The sequence below is a fragment of the Saccopteryx leptura genome, chromosome 6, assembly GCF_036850995.1.
Source record: "Saccopteryx leptura isolate mSacLep1 chromosome 6, mSacLep1_pri_phased_curated, whole genome shotgun sequence".
In the NCBI taxonomy this organism is placed as follows: Eukaryota; Metazoa; Chordata; class Mammalia; order Chiroptera; family Emballonuridae; genus Saccopteryx; species Saccopteryx leptura.
Window position 1 is genome coordinate 33,315,033 of NC_089508.1, and position 18,402 is coordinate 33,333,434.

The following is an 18,402-nucleotide window of genomic DNA, read 5'->3' on the forward strand; positions in this document are numbered from 1 at the left end:
TCAGACACAGATGAAGACAAGCTAATAGATGGGAGTTTTGACAGTGATGAGGAGTTGTATGAATTTTATGATGAATAAAACCTGAGTTCAGTAACTTTATGTAATACATTTTATTTCAAATTTCAGGCCCCAAAATTAAGGTGTGTTTTATACATGGGAGCGTCATACATGGGGGAATACGGTATATAAACAGGACCAAACTCCTGATCTTTCCCCCTAACACTTGCTCTACCCGCAATCTTCCTCTTGTCAGTTAATAACAACTCCATCCATCCAGTTCCTCCAGACAAAAGACTAGCCTCCTCTTTTTGTTTCACATAGCATATCCAAACCTTCAGAATATCCTGTTCACTGAAACTCCCAGATGTATACAGAATTCAACCATTTCTCACCATCTCCAGTGCTACTTTGTCCCCATCATCTCTAACCTCTAACCTAGGTTACTGTGAAAGCTCCTACAATTCTCTCTGCTTGTATCTGTCACCCCTGACAGTCTATCCTCAAGACTGCAACAGAGGAAGCCTATGAAACCTCCTTCAGGTCTTCACTCAAATGTCAACTTCTCAGTGATGCCAGCCGCCTGCCCTCATTCTGCACTGCTCCCCTCCCTATTCCTTATCTCCCAGACCCTGCCACTCGTACTTTTCTTAAAGTACTATCTTTAACACACAATTTCTTTTTGTTGCTTCTCCTCCCACCAAAACATAAGCTGCACCAAGAAAGAGATCGTTGTTGTCTTCTTCACTGATGTATCCCCAACACCTAGAAGGTAATTAATATTAAATATTTGTGAAATGAATGATTAACTATTTTATATATGACAGAAGTGAGGTCTACAGAGATTAACTTGTCTAAGGACACACACCCAAAACATAAAATACTTGGTTAGAACCTACGTTGGCCTGGGGCCAAAGTCCACATTTTAAAGTTAGACCGCCCCTCATCCATGTCTGTGATTAAAATAAGGTGAATTTTCCACAGACTTCCAAGTTGGTTTCTGGAGGGGGCGTATTTTGAAGGGGTGTCATACTTATAATACAGAGAAAAATACACTCCGTTGTATAAATTCTTAGAGAGAGTGTTTATGCAAATAGGCTATAGAATGTGATGGCATTTAAGTCAACACAAAATCCAAAAGATTAAGCCAAGTTGGAAATCTCTTTGAGATCTTCAGCTACCAAGATGGGAACAAGTTGCCACAGGGACTTCTAAGTAAGAACCCTTGACCCTCTGCTAGGATACAGACTGCTTCCTCCCACTCTTACTCAGTAAGGAGTGCCTTTGAGGGACGTGATATATGACTTTATCCAGGAATTTCCAATCCTTCCTCCAAAGATTTGCTTTAAACACATGCTATTATGTATTTTAACTGGACTATTGAAAAGTTTTTGGCTACTCCATCTATTCCTATTCAAACATCTAAATTACATGCTCTACTTAAGTAAGAGCTAAGGAGAAATAAAGCTTCAGGCTCCAAAAGGAAATACTACTTTTTTTTTTTTTGCATTGGCAAGCTTAGAAAGCAAAGATAGAGACTTATCACATGTTATAATTTTAGAGAACACTAACAAAGAAAATCAAACTCCTGTGGTACAAGTATGTCATTTGATAAATATCCTATGTGTTATGTAAGAATGACTAATTTAAGCCCCTAAAGTCAAGGTGAAAGCTGGGACGAGGCCTTGGACGTGTCTCTGGCAGTAGGTCTGGGAGGCAGGACAGAAGCCGCAGGGAAACAGGACCTTTGGGCTTACTTTCCTTCACACTGCCTACTTACCTGACATCATTTCCCTCCAGCAAGGATAGAGGCCCGTAAAGCCAGAGGACTGAATTCTGGGGAAAATAGTAAGCTATTGCCAAAGCAAGGGAGAAAGCAAGCAGAAAGAAGTCTATGCCCAAAGAATTCATTCAGGCCCTTTTCTTTCTCCAAAGTACCACCATTTTTCTTACTATTAAATTCAGGTCTCTCCAACAAACCTTACTTAGGTATTGCAGCAAACAGTTGCTCGTTGTGCCTGACTGCCAATTCCACCTTCTTCTGGTAAATACACCCCATTTCTTTTGGAAAACTACCCCTCCAGGCTCTCAGTCCATGGGTGTTGGGAGGGGCTGCATACCTAACAACAGGGGTAGAGCATGCCAACCACATCCAGCAGGAGGAACAGTTTCCCCAGCCACAGTGGGCATATGGCCAGGCCGGTCCAATCTAAATGAACCTCAAGGACATGCACAGAAGCTAAAAAGAGACGACACAGGTCTAAAGCAATTTTGCCAAAAGTAGACCCTGAGAGTGAAGGGAACACTGAAGAAGGTAGAACAAAAAGAGCAAGAAAAGAAGACTGAGTCCTTATGGAATCATTTGAACACTAGACTATTCCCAGAGAGTAACGAAAAAAGTGTGTGCGTGTGTGTGTGTGTATGTACAAGTATATGAATATGTGTACACATGTATATACATTCTAATATCAGGCATTCACCAAACATGTTCTATTGCTTTTGGAAGCACTGCAAATTGTTCTTGACTTCTGGAAAAGCTGAAAGTTCAGAAATGAGACAAAGGTCAATTTTCAGGGTTAAAACTATATAGGTAATGGTTTTATGGTTTTATTCACTCAAACTGCTAACAAACTCCAGGAAAATGGTAAAGGCAGCGTGGAAGCAATATTTCTAGAATTATTTCCACTAGCTTACTCCACAGACATTCCATCTCAGATTAACCAAATGAATAATAAAATGTGACCATTCAAAACATCATCCTCTTCCCTTCATTAAACAGCTTTTCCGATCATTAAATGTTTCTTCCTTTCTTATTTGCTTCCTACTTCTGCTCATTTCAATTCCATCACCAAGACCTTCCCAGCACTAAGTTAAAATGGCATGAAGCTTCTGATAGAATACACTGAAAGGAACACACATTACTTCTGTGTTGGTCTTGTCAAGAAAAAAGTTTATCCTACATCTAATCATGAGAAAACTTGAAGGACATTCTACTATTAAGGTACATATTTAGGTAAATGGGCATCATGTATGTTTAGATAAAGGAATAAAACAATCATATTTAACCTTCCATTCAAAATTCATCCATTGATCATTATTGCCTGAATTGGTGACTTTGTTTCCAGGGCTTCCAAGACGATAATCTATTTCCATCATTCCTTCCTATTTATTAGCTGGGATTCTTCTGTTAAGGGTTACTTCCTCAGTGTGAAGTACCGACAATACAAAAGGGTAAATGTTGTCATTCCCACTTTTCAGACTAAGGAGTTAGTGTTCTAGTTTCAACAGTTTCCAGTGAAATGTTGAATATTTTCCTTTTATTAAAATATACATGATTTTTATGTACTAAATGCATTTCAATGTATTGAGTGGGGGTGTTTTCTTGTTGGTTGATTGGTTGGATTTCTTTTTTTATTTTTAGATTCAAATTTTCTTATCTTTGGCCAATAGGAGCTATGCATGCATTTGAAGTTCAGCTTTCCAATTTTGAAGAGCTTACGGCAAATCCAAGAAGACAGACCAACCAATTAGATGGGCTCTGAAACAGAAGACCCCCCCCCACAACAAAAAACCCCCACAACTATAGAAATATAATTCTTATTCCTAAGGCATCCTAACCACCTTACAGAGGTGTACCTGGTAAGATTTTCTAACATAATTTTAAGATTTTAAAATTAATATAGTCTCTGAATGTTTGTTTCATTTGTGTGTCCCTCCCCCTTTTCTTCTATTTGCAATAAGATGGTAAGTCTACCACAGTCTATTAGACAAGGTTCCTACTGTCAATAAACTCGTAGGAGCTGTCCATCCGGTCATCTCTATACCCATCTATCCTACATGCCAGGTGACAAACACAGGTCAGTACAAACGTGACAGAATAAAATGAGTGTTACAGAAACAGAAATAAGGGCTTATATATCCAGCCATAGTAATCTTAAAAGAAGTAGTATCTGAGTCAGAAGCCAAGGTTGATTTTGGTAAGTAACATGAAGAAAAGCAGGCCAAGGAATGGGTGGAAGGAGTAGAGGATGGTGAGGAGAAGCAGTGAAGGAAGGGCATGTTAGGAGTGCTGAAGAAGGAGGAAAATGCAAGGTGATCCGGGGACAAGGTGCACAGAGTGGACTAGTTGTAAGGATAGCACTATATAAAAGAACTTCCTACGATGTGAACATGTTCTATATCTGTGCTGCCCGATACTGTAGCCACTAGTCACATGTGGCTATTACACTTGAAATGTAGCTACTGAAACAAAAGAGCTGAACCTTTAGTTTTAACTTTATTTAATTTAAAATGAATAGCCACCTGTGGCTAGTGCTTACCATATTAGACAATGCCGTATTACAAGAAAAACGCAACGAGGACCCGTATTTTTGTTTGATGAATGAGCAAATGAATGAATGCACATGCAAGTAAATATTCCAAAAGGAGTATGTTAGAAAATGTAGGACACACAGTGGGAAAGTATTGATATGTTAGGGCCAGATTATAAATGGCTTTGAACACACACTTAAGAGTTTGAACTTGATTTTGAACTTTAGGTAATAAGGAACCACTGATACTTTTTTAATAAGAGAAGCATAATAATTGTTTTAGGATAAGCAATCTGGCAGAAGTAAGCAGCATGTATTGACAGGACAGTACCTGGAAGAGAGATGAGTAGCTAATTATAATAGCCTAGTTTAAAGATTCTCAAACTTTTTGGTCTTAAGACCCTATATTAGTTTTCTAAAGCTACCTATACCAAAGCGCCACAAATGGGTTGGCTTAACCCAACAGAAATTTATTCTCACAATTCCGGAGGCTAGAAGTCTGAAATCCAGGTACTGGCACTCCTTCTGAAAGTTCTAAGGAAGAAACCTTCCTTGCCTCTCCCTAGTTACTGGTGGCTCCTAGCCAACCCTTGGTTTTCCTTGGCTTGTAGCTATATCACTCCCAATCGGCTTCTGTCTTCATATGCCATTCTTCTCTGTTCTTCTCTGTGTCTCCTCTGTGTCTCTATATCCAAGTCTCCTTTTTCCTTCTCTTACAAAGATACATGTAATTAAGGCCCACTTAAATCCACTATGACAGGGGTCAGGAACCTTTTTGGCTGAGAGAGCCATGAACGCCACATATTTTAAAATGTAATTCCATGAGAGCCATACAACGACCAGTGTATGTTATGCATTATCCAATAAAAATTTGGTGTTGTCCCAGAGGACAGCTGTGATTGGCTCCAGCCACCCGCAACCATGAACATGAGTGGTAGGAAATGAATGGACTGTAATACATGAGAATGTTTTCTATTTTTAACGTTATTATTTCTTTTATTAAAGATTTGTCTGTGAGCCAGATGCAGCCATCAAAAGAGCCACATCTGGCTCACGAGCCATAGGTTCCTGACCCCTGCACTATGACTTCATTTTAATGTGAATACATCTGCTAAGATGCTATCTCCAAATAAGTCACATTCACAGAGACAAGGGGTTAGGACTTAAACATATCTTTTCAGGAAACACTCAATTGATTAGAACAGGGGTCGGGAACCTATGGCTCACAAGCCAGATGTGGCTCTTTTGATGGCTGTATCTGGCTCACAGACAAATCTTTAATAAAAAAAATAATAACATTAAAAATATAAAACATTCTCAGCCTGACCTGTGGTGGCACAGTGGATAAAGCATTGACCTGGAAATGCTGAGGTCGCCGGTTCGAAACCCTGGGCTTGCCTGGTCAAGGCACATATGGGAGTTGATGCTTCCAGCTCCTCCCCCCCTTCTCTTTCTCTGTCTCTCCTCTCTCTCTCTCCTTCTGTCTCTCCCTCTCCTCTCTAAAATGAATAAATAAATTTAAAAAAAATTTTTTTAAATATATGAAACATTCTCATGTATTACAATCCATTCATTTTCTACCGCTCATGTTCATGGTTGCGGGTGGCTGGAGCCAATCAGAGCTGTCCTCCAGGACAACACCAAATTTTTATTGGATAATGCATAATGTACATGGGTCGTTGTATGGCTCTCACGGAATTACATTTTAAAATATGTGGTGTTCATGGCTCTCTCAGTCAAAAAGGTTCCCGACCCCTGCATTAGAAACCCCTTTACACTTCTAAATATTAGTGAGGTTCTCCCAAAAAATTTTTATATGTGGGTTTCATTCATTAATATTTATGTCGATTTTAGAAGTATCCAGATCTATAGGGAATTTTTATAAGAGTTTATCTGAGGCCCTGGCCAGGTGGCTCAGTGGATGGAGCATCATCCTAGAGCATTGAGGTCATGGGTTCCATCCACAATCAGGGCATATTCAAGAAGCAACCAATGAGTGCACAACTAAATGGAACAATTAAGTAGAACGAGTTGATGCTTCTCTCTCTCTCTCTCTCTCTCTCTCTAAATCAACAAAGAAGTTTAAAAAAAAAATCCCAAATGTGAAAAGCAGAAACCATGGGCTGAACTGAAAACACGAGGCTAGTGTGTTCCAGAAGGTAAGTGTATTTTAAAAGAGCCTGGGTGCAGGCAGGCTGAGACCAGCCAGGGTGTCAGCCCCAAGAGAGGAATAGGACAGGTTTACATGGATTAGTCAAAGGGCGTGGGCAAAGCAGCTGATGTTGCTGTATCTGACTCAACTATCCCTGATCAGCATCCAGTTGCAAGAGCGGTCTGAGCTGGAATACTGAATAAGCAAGTCCTTCTTCCTTCTTCAGGCCTGCATTGTTCTTAAGATGGTGGCTGAGTAGCCATTTTATCTATCAAAATGTTCCAGAGAATGACAGTTCTATAGTTTATTTTATACATTTGCAATTAAGGAGTGAAGTAAGGAAGATTATGTGAACCTGGGAGAAAGCAAGGCAGAGAAGTCTCTATGACTGGATTATAGGATAGTTTACAAGATTATACACTCTCTTGGAGATGATTATGACTCCAAGAGGTCTGAAAAAGAAGCATTTTGAAAGTGTATTAACCTAGATGTGCAAAAACAATGGACAGGGCTTGATTAAGGAGAAAATACACCTTTTATAGGCCTGTGGAGTGATTACCCCACCATGAGCTGCCCAGTTAGGAATCCACAATCAGATCATCCTATGAGGTTATTTTTGGTTAGATTTCTTTCAGAGCCCCTTTTTCATTCACATGTGCCCTATTAGAAATTAAAGCTAATTAAATGCTTAAATAATTGTCTATTCATATATTTTAAGGTAACAATAATAAATTCTTTGCATTTTAACATAAATAACATAGTGTTGCAAAATATAGCTCTATTTCCAAAAAAGAATTCATGAAAGAATGGCACTGTTTTATATGTCTGTAGATCACAAGACAACTAGATTCTCATGTCAACTTCTACAATCAATTGCAATGCAGTTTTGGTTGAAGTATATATCTGCAGATAATGTGGCTTCATAGATATGTGGCTGGAGAAGGAAGTATTTCAATGGCTTTTTCAGGTAACTATGGATATCCTTCCTTGAGAGTATACCAAACCTCAAGTGTTCATTTTTTAAAGGTAAGTTGCAATTTAGACTCTGAAGCTTTATCAGTGAATTTTCCATTACATTAAAATCCATTGTTCTGGCCCTAGGCAGTTGGCTCTGTGATAGAGCACCAGCCTAACATGTAGAAATCCCGGGTTCAATTCCCAGTCAGGGCACACAGGAGAGGTGACCATCTGCTTCTCCACTCCGCCCTCTCTTCTCTCTTTCTCTCACTCTCTCTCTCTCTCCTTCCCCCTCCCACAGCCACGTCTTGACAGGTTCAAATGCATCGACCCTGGGCGCTGAGGATGGCTTCAAGGAGCCTCCACCTCAGCTGCTAAAAATGGCTCAGTTGCGAGCATGGCCACAGATGGGGGTTGCCAGGTGGATCCCTGTCGGGGTGTTTGTGGGAGTCTATCTTTCTATTTCCCCTCCTCTCACTTAGAAAAGAGGAAAGAAAAAAAATTTTTTTAATCCCTTGTTCTATCTTGCACTTTGAATGATTTTATACCATGCACTGGTCACACTGAATATGTTTGTTATGAAGATCTTCCTGGTATTAACACTTTTAAATACCATCAGTCTTATCAGAAAAATCCTTTTTTTTTTTAAATTAATTGAGAGGCAGAGAGGCAGGGAGGTAGAGAGACAGACTCCCACATGCGTCCCGACCAGGATCCACCCGGCAAGCCTCCTATAGGGCGATGCTCTGCACATCTGGGGCCACTGCTCTGTTGCTCGGCTCCTAGAGGCCCTATACGAGCTTGGGAGCACCAGTCCTGGGTGCTAGGGAGAATTATTTAATCTTTAAAGCCTCAATTTTATCATGTCTAAAATGGGGATAAAATGATTTGCATTTTAGGGTCAGAGATAAATTTTCATAGTAATTCTCATAACTTATGCCCAGCACATTGTAAAACTGAACAAATAACAATAATAAAATCAATCAGTAAGTTGCATTTCCCTTATAAGTAGTCCTTTTAGAGCTGAGACCTTTCTGAGTGAATACAGACCTTTGGTAATCATCACTTTAAAGCATGCCATGAACACAGTTCATTCTCAATTAATTATAGAAAAGATAATCTAATTTGTGAATTGAATCATCCAATTTATCCTGCCACAGGCTCACTAAAGCCTTTAGAAAATAGGCAAACAAGAATTTTATATGTTTTCCCTTTTTGGAATGTTGCAACTAACTCTTTATAAAAACTGAGGGGAAAATTCTCAAATAAAAGTTTTAGTTTGCTATAGGATTTCATTTACGCTATCTTTAACCCCCATAGACACAGATAATTTACAATTTACAGCAGGGGGACAAAATTCTTTTCTCTATTCATGTGACCAAAACACACAGCTGGTCTAACAGGCAGCAGTCCGGAGGAGTCACTCCCCAGAGGCTAGCGGTTCTGGAATAGAAATACAGTACAGAACTCGAGCTGCAATAGGAATGGAGCTGCGGAGAAAATGAGAAGGGGTAACCCAAAGGGAGGGAAAATGCAGCTCTCAAAGCCGGCTTCCAGCCAGCATCACTATACTCACATCTCCTAACTTGCCAAAAATAACATTAGGGTCTTTTTGACCACAAGTAGTAAGGACTATAGTTTTAGGTTTCATCTAAAAATAACTATAAAAAGCAACCCCCCAAAAAAACTCATACATCAAAGTATGATGAAAATTTTTTAAACTCTAGCATGATCCAATAAATGCTGTTTCCATTATAATCAGAAATGGTCCCCCCCACCACCATTATTTCTATATGGCATGCCTGAAAGGAAGTGGTAACTACTCGGAGTAAAAACTCTAGAATGTCATATCAGAATGCTTTCATTTGTAAATAAATAAAAACCCAATCAAAGTGGCTTAAAATAATGCTTCTCCAGCTTTTTAAAAAAAGTATTCTTTTCAACAATTGAGTTCAGAGAGAGAGGAAGGGAAAGAGACAGAAACATCAATCTGTCACCATATGTGCCTTGACCGGAGATTGAACCCGCAACCTTTACATATCAGGACGATGCTCTAACCAACCAAGCTATCCAGCTGTTTTGTGCACATAAATCATCTGGGGATTCTATTAAAATGGAGATTCTGATTCTGTAGGACTAGGGTTGGGAGAGAAATTCTTCATTTCCAACAGCCTCACAGGTGGTGTGGATGCTGCCAATAAGTGGACCACAATTTCAGTACCAAGGACTTAAACCACAAAGAAATATACGGATTAACATCTGGAAACTCACAGAAAAGGCTGTTCAAAAATGTCATCAAGGACCCAAGCATTTCTATCTCTCTGCTCCACCATCCAAAATGTCAGCTTCGTCCTAAGGTTGCTTCTACCTTCTTGGATACAGTATGGTTGACAATAATAACCAGGGCTACATGCTTCCTTGATCATGAACTGCAGAAGATACAAAGTATCTTCCCACAAATCTCTTATAAGTGCAAGAAAGAACATTTCCAGAAGCTTAAAAGACTTTCCTTGTATCCTATTTGCCAGAATTAGGTCATGTGCTCATGCCTGACCAGTGACTAGTAAGGGAGAGTAGATACTCCTTGGGTCAGCAAGTCCTACTCCTGAACTGAGGGTGGGATCAAGTTTCCTGATGTTTACTGGTTACACAGGAAAAGACCATGGGTCCATTAGGCCAGGAGAATGAGAAACAGATGCTTAACAGGCAATAAACAACATCCAGTATGAGTAAATATTTTCCTCCCTCATCTCATCAAAGTCGTCATTTTGATCTGCATCCACTACATCAACTTTTCCTGATTTTACAAATCCCATTGTGTTGGGGTATATTTGAAATCTTTACTATCAGATGGCATATAGTATTTAAAAATCATTCTACAAGACGGCTTTCTAAGCTCCTTCCTCCATTAGTACTTATTCATACTAGAGTATAACTACAAAAGTAATTCCAAAATACTTTCATCAATCTAAAATGACAAAGAAAATTATTTCAGAATCTAGAAAATTATAGCTTAATAATAATAATGGCAACTGGAAAAATAGCCTTGCAGTAAAGTAAAAAATAAATTCATATTGCAGATAAATAAATGAAGAAAGAAATGGGGGCTTTGGTAGTAAATTTATCAATCTTTTCATGGAAGCAAAACTTCCTCCTAGTGTGAACTTTATGGTATGTAAATTATACCTCAGGAAAGCTGCTTTAAAAAAATTTAAAAAAAACACTTCCCTCTAATAATACAGAGCAACAACTTGTGGAAAAAATGCTAAAAAAGATGTAGCCACATGTGTCAATTATGCCAAACATTTAGTGCTTAGTTTAAACAAAAATCAAGATCACATAAACTGCATCAGAGATCCCTGAAAGCAATGCCCAAAATGCGGGCTGTGTGATCTGACCCTTAATGTGGCTCTGCCGCCCAGAACTCTGAGACCCAGGACATGTAATGCTCTCTGCAAGAGGCACTGCTTGCTACTACACAGAAAGCAACGGCACGGCTCAAAGCTTGCACAACAGTTGCTCCCAGGAAAACACTTGGCAAACATCTCAGTCATAATTCATTAACAGATGAGATTTTTGTTGTTGTTGTTTAAACTATTAATCCTAAAGGAATGTGATCATTTTACAGATTGGGCTCACTATTTCTACGTCTACAATGCACAATATGCATTATTATACAAGGCTATCTTCAGATATAGATCTATGCATTTCGACTTGAATTCTAATTGGCACTTGATTCAAGTCACTGCAAAATCTGGCACTACACAAACCTAGTGAAATGTAAAAATCAAAAGGGTATTATTATTCACAACAGCCAAGATTTATAAACAACCTACCTGTCTGTCAACTGATGAATGAATAAAGATGTCACACACACACACACACACACACACACACACACACACACACAGAGGAATATCATTCAACTTAAGAAAGGGGGAAACTGTCATTTGTGACAACACGGATGGACCTGGAGGACATTGTGTTAAGTGAAGTAAGTCAAACAGAGAAAGACAATGATCCATTATGTGTAGCTTCTGAAAAAAAGTCAAACTCATAGAAACAAAGTGTAGAATGGGGTTTCGGAGGGGTGAGTGAGGTGGGCAAAATGGGGAAATGCTGACCAAAGAGTAAAGCCTTCAGAAGTCCTAAAATGAAGTTACACTTTTTCTGCCTGCATGTATTTGCTCATACTGTTTGTAATACTTGAATTGCTTCCCTCATTTTAACTGTCCAAATCTTACCTATCTCTCCCAAGTTCCATCCCTCCCTGTAAGCCAGCAACAACAAGCCATCCAGGTGACTGCTGTGCCAACTCAAGGTTGACAACCATGAGATTAGGTCATTGTGATTGGCTATAAAAAACTAGAAGCCTTACAATAGTAATTTAAATAAACAAGTATTTATTTGCCTCATAGAAGAAAAAGTCTGGAAGCATACAATCCAGACCTGACATCCAATGATGTCACCATCCTTAGCATATTGGCTTGTCATGTCATGGGCACAGGTGCTTGCTGCTCCTTCAGGGCAGAAAGAAGGAATAAACAACAAAGGACCGTGCCAGGCACATCACTTCCCTTTTACCTGGGAAATAAAAACTTTCTTAGTAGCTTCCCCTCCCTACTAAGAAGTCTTCCCTTAAATGTTGTGGTAAACTGCATATTTCAAAGATGGCCACACCACTGTATTTATCCCATCCCATGTGTTCTTTTTACAATGTGACAGACACTCCAACTCAGAAATCATGCTCTCTCCCTTTGAATATGGGAAGATACCTGTGATAGTCTCGACCGACAGAGTACAGCAGAAGTACAGGTAATGCTATGTGACTTCCAAGACGGGGTCACAAAAAGAATACAGCTTCCATATGGGGCTCTGTCTCAGGAGCTCTTCAAACCCAATGACCGCACTGAAACCATGAGTGACTGTTCTAGCTGAGCCCCAGGTGACACAAGCTTCAACAGCTAAACAGCACGAACGAGCCTTCATAAGATTCCAGCCCCCAGTCTTTGAGTCTTCTGGCTGAGACCTCACACACCATGAATAGAAACAATCTGTCCTCACTGGCTTTATCTGAGTTCCAGGCCCAGGTGAGAAAAAATGCATGGGAAATAATAAATAATTGGGGTTTTTATTGATTTTTATTTTGAGAGAAGAGAGAAAGGGAAGGACGGAAAGAGAAAGAAAGAGAGAGAGAGAGAGAGAGAGAGAAACATCAATTTGTTGTTCCACTTATTTATGCATTCATTAGTTGATTCTTGTATCTGTCCTAACCAGCAATCGGACCTGCAACCTTGGCATATCAGGACGATGCTCTAACCAACTGAGCAACCTGGCCAGGGCTGATAGTTAAGTGACTACACTTTGGGACAATTTATTAAACAGTAATACAGAACTAAAACAGATATAGTTGGTCAGAACTGGATCTCCTAGCCCACCTGCCGCTGTGGAATAGCCTGGGAAATCGGGGAACATGACTGCCACATACTTTTAGTTAAGGAGGGCACACTGTCACTAACACACAATCAGGGTTCTATCAACAAGGGGGAGATGGAAATGAGTACTGGGTAGGCAACTAACAGCACCACAACCCCTTACTTAATACTTACTATCTACCTTAATATCATGTTGATTTTCTCTTAAATATATCTTTCCCTACCAATAAGATATAATAGGGTCTTAAAGGCAAAGACTACTTCGTTACAAAATACCTTAAATAGTAGTTACTCCCAAACTATTAGCTGTTTAACTTTAGAAGGGAAATATTTAGGTTACACTTTAGAATCTTTAGGTCCTAGAAACTGTGAGGCTCCGAAACAAATAAATAGAAAAGGTTTTATAATTTTTTTCTAGAGCTTTTCAGAACAACTTCTTTGGGAAAATGCAGGTGTAAATGAACAAGTGAGTAAACTCTGAAGATCCCTTACACTATAGAGACAAATATCAACTAACTCCAGAATCAGAATAAGTCATTGCAACAGTGCTGCAAATCCTGAACAAAATATAAACATTGATGTAAGCTTATTAACAATTGCAGGGTACTTTATAAGCATAAAGTTCCTAAATATTTGTTCTTAAATAACCACACTGACTTATCCCTCACCGAATGATAAGCTGACTCCTAGTGGAGCAGAACCTCACTGTAGCTCCCCAAAACGATACTAGCCCCCAAGTACTCCTGACCACTCATGATTTTTACTGAGCCACTATCTCTGTTTCTTTAAATAATAAGAATAATATAGAAACCAGACAGATGTCACTAAAATTTCATTTCAAAATAATCTTAACAGAAAACATTCCAAAACTTTTAGTTTAGCTAAATAAAGTTCATTATCTGAATTTGGAAAACCATGATGCTCCATTCAAATAACTAGAGCTGAAAACAGGCACTAGTTCAGGTTCAGTTGGTTATGAAAATATCAACTAATATTCACACAGTGCTTCAGAACTTACAAAGTGCTCTCATACATATACATCATATAGATAGATTAGATATAGATATAGATACAGATATATAGATATAGATATATAGATAGATATATACAGTCATCCCTAATTATCCGGGGAATTGGTCCAAGACCCCCTGCAGATACCAAAATCTAATGATGTTCAAGTCCTTTATATAAAATGGCATAGTATTATATTTGCTGTTAACTATGCACATCCTCCCATATACTTTAAATCATCTCTAGAAATTTATAATACCTATTCACAATATAAATGCTATGTAAATCGCTGTTATACTATATTTGAATATGACAAAAAAAAAAAAGTCCGTACATGTTCAGTACAGATGTAATCATGGTAGGCCTAACTACATAGTACGCATCAGCAACAATATAACTGTTGTTTTTTATCAAATATTTTTGATCCCAAGTTGGTTGAGTCCACAGATGCAGAATTGTGGATATGGAGGGCTGCCTGTGTGTGAATGTGTGCATATATATATGTGTGTACATATATAAAAATTATTATATAAAAGTACTTTGCAAACTATAAAAACCTTTATAAAGGTTAGTAATCTAGCAATATATAGTTACTATGATTAATCTATGAATATTATTATCAATAATAATAATAAGCCTTACAAGGCAGGAATTTTATTCCCTTTCTACAGATAAGGATACTGAGGCTTAGAAAGAAGTGGCTAGTCCATGATCACACAGCTAGCTGCAATACACTTGGTGCTTAAAACTCACCTCTTCTGACTTGAAACTCTGGTACTTTCTGCTGTATCATGCTGCTTCTGTACAGTGTTTGCTTTTACAAGCATGATACCCAGAGACTGGGAGAGAAAAGTGAAAGGCAGGGTCTACTGTTTGGCCCAGCATTGTCATTTCTAAGGCTGAAGGAAGGCCAATCCCATTTCATTGGACAACCCAGTAAACTAAGCTAAAGATCACAAAGAAAACAAAAAAGAGGTTCATTACAATATAATCTAAAAAATGAAACCTGTCTGGCCAGTGGTGGCACAGTGGATAGAGTGCCGACCTGGAATACTAAGGTTGCTGGTTCGAAACCTAGGGCTTGCCTGGTCAGGGTCTATATAACAAGCAACCAATGAACAGCTAGAGTGAAACAACTACTCTTTGTTCCTCCCCTCCTCTCTTTGTAAAATCAGCAAATAAGATTCTGAAAGAAAAGAGAGGGAGGGAGGGAGAAAGGGAGGGAGAAAGGGAGGGAGGGAGGGAGGGAGGGAGGGAGGGAGGGAGGGAGGGAAGAAAGAAAACCAATTTTAGTAACTTTAAGCTAGGAGCATAAAAAAACACTTTTTACATTATAACATTTTCAGTATTTCCTTAAAATATTTCACTTTGGTACATATAACTGCAAGCATCACTTCCCAGTTCATGTCAGAACTGTCCCTCCCTCAAATATATACACCAAAGATCCTTTCAGTCATGATGTTTATAAAAGCTACCTTAAGTTGTAAGTTCCTAAAGACTTTTAATTAAATTCATGAACCGCCAGTTTTACTGGACACATCTGGCAATGTCATAAAACTAAAATGTCTCTTGTCCAGTCACAGCATGTATTGAGTCTTCATTAAACCTCAAAGCAGGATCTTAGGAGGTTGTCTGTACTTCAGATGTTCCCCAAAAGAGGTTCAAAATACAAGTATTTAATAATCATCTTCCTAAAGCATACTTATCGCAGAACTTAAACTACAAGTTTGACAATTTCAGCTTGAGAAAACAGACAGCCAACAAATCTTTAGCACACTGGCTAGCAGATAAAAGGCTTTAATTATCTTTTTTTTTTTTTTTTACAGAGACAGAGAGAAAGTCAGAGAGAGGGATAGATAGGGACAGACAGACAGGAACAGAGAGAGATGAGAAGCATCAATCATCAGTTTTTCGTTGCAACACCTTAGTTGTTCATTGATTGCTTTCTCAAAATGTGCCTTGACCATGGGCCTTCAGCAGACCGAGTAACCCCTTGCTCTAGCCAGTGACCTTGGGTCCAAGCTGGTGAGCTTTGCTCAAACCAGATGAGCCCGCGCTCAAGCTGGTGACCTCGGGGTCTCAAACCTGGGTCCTCCGTATCCCAGTCCAACACTCTATCCACTGTGCCACCGCCTGGTCAGGCTTTAATTATAATCTAAACATAGACATATGATTTCTATGTAAGTGAAAATGCAATCAAAGCTTCAAGTATTCAAGTATTTCTCTTACTTGAAATACTAATACCACTAACAGAAGCACCTCTATAGTTACACTTCAAAGCAACAAAGCATAAAGGAAGGTGTGAAACTTCTCATTGAAAAAAGATTGGAAGGCCCTGGCCAGTTGCTCAGTGGATAGAATCTTGGCTGACATACAGACATCCCAAGTATGATTCCCAATCAGGGCACACAAGAGAAACGATCATCTGCTTCTCTCCCCCTCCCTCTCCCCTTCTCTCTTTCCCTTCTGCAGCCAAAGGCTTGATTGGTCCAAGCATGGCCTCGGGAGCTGAGGATAGCTCAGAGGGTTGGTCCAAGTGTGTCAGCCTCAGGTGCTAAAAATAGCTCTGTGCTCAAGCATTGGCCCAAGAGAGGTTGCCAGGTGGATCCTGGCTGGGGAGCATGTGGGAGTCTGTCTCACTATCTCCCCTCCTCTCAATTAAAAAAAATCAGAAGAAAGAATTCTGAGTATTGAATAGCTTTTAGTCAAGAGGCAAGGGAGCAGAATAATTCTGACTTCTGCAATATGAAGCAGTGTCCCATCATAAATAAGAACATGAGTGCTCAAACAGATCTGAGTTCAAACCCTACCCCTTCTAATTACTAGCCATGTGGTACCAGGAAAGTTATTTAACCATGAAAAGCCTCCATTTCTTCATCTATAAGACAGGAATAATATAACCTACCTCACAAAGTTATTTAAAATATTAAATAAAAATGTTTGAAATGTACTCACTACAATACCTGAAACAAAATTAAGTATTCAATAAGATGCTGCTGTTTTATTATTAGTCTTTTAAGACAGTATATTATTTAAATAAACTAGGACAATTTCAACAACTACATGTTTTTGCTAGTAAAACAACACAAACTCTAAGATACTAAGGTCCCTGATCTTAAAGGAGACTTCAAAACCCAATCATTAATGATCAAAATGTAATTTTAAAAGGAGCTCCATTTTGCAAACCATTAATGATAAGAACACAGCCCTTACTCTCTTTTTAACCACACACATTTTTTCTCCTTTAACCACCAAAACAGTTTTAGGATGAAAGAGCTATCATTTGATTTCAATGTTTTACTTTTCTTTTTAATGTTCTACTTTTAATGTTTAATGTTTTACTTTTCCATTTCCCAGAAAAGACTGACTCATTTTAGAGAGGAGAGACAGAGAAAAGAAAAAAGGGACAGAGAAAGCATCAACTCCTATACATGCCTTGACCAGGCAAGCCCAGGGTTTCGAACCAGCGACCTCAGCGTTCCAGGTCAAGGCTTTATCCACTGCGCCATCACAGGTCAGGTCACAATTTTTGTCTTTGATTGGAAACATAAGATAGTGACCTTTGACCAACCTCTCATACAGCCAAGGTTGTGTTTCAAATTATTTATTTGAGTTTAATTAAATAGTGAGCTGTTAGCAGACTCCATTAAACACAAGATCCAATTTCCCTTCACTGCTTTTTTATATAAAAATCATAAAGTAGAATATCATATGACATTGTTAAACTTCTAAATAAGGCATTACAGTAATAGTACATACAGAGCACTTACGTGACATTCCAGGCTTGATGATCACAGTTCTTAATATAAAATCTCTCTCTCTATTTTTTTTTTTTTTTAGTGAGAAAGAAAGAGAGAGAGACAGACAGCAAGAGAGAGAGATGAGAAGTATCAACTTGTAGCTGAGGCACTTAGTTGTTCATTGACTGCTTTCTCATATGTCCCTTGATTGGGGGGGCAGCTCCAGTTGAGCCAGTGTCCCCTTGCTCGAGCCATCAACCTTGGCCTCAAGCCAGTGACCTTTGGACTCAAGCTAGTAACCACGGGGTCATGTCTATGATCCCACGCTCAAGCCAGCGACCACTTGCTCAAGTCAGATGAGCCCACGCTCAAGCTGGCGACCTCACAGTTTCTAACCTGGGTCCTCAGCATCCCAGGCTGACGCTCTATCCACTGCTCCACCACTTGGTCAGGTTGTATAAAATCTTAATTGTTGATGTCTCACACCAAATTCATGCATCACTAAATTAAAGGTTCAGAACTTTCATATTATCAGCACATCTCCTCCATTCAATTTTAAAGAAGAAAGAAGAGGGAGGGGGAGAGACACCCAAGTTTAACTTCCATGTATATTTTCACTTTTTAGAATGAATGTTAGAATGTTATCCCTTTAAGAAGTATTAGAATTGAGGTAGACACCTAATGAAACATACACTTCAAAAACTGCATAAGTAGAAAAAGTGATACAATCATTCTACCAATATGTACTAGGTACCTATTCAATACGGACACTATTCACTATAGACAGTTATGGAGGAGGT

At 38.9% G+C, this 18,402-nt stretch overlaps 1 protein-coding gene across 5 annotated transcripts in view; it reads right to left on the reverse strand.

Moving 5' to 3' along the window:
- The window catches only part of RAD51B (RAD51 paralog B), a 603,012-nt gene that overhangs the window by 527,258 nt on the left and 57,352 nt on the right, over positions 1-18,402 (reverse strand). The gene's annotated exons all lie outside the window — the stretch shown is intronic.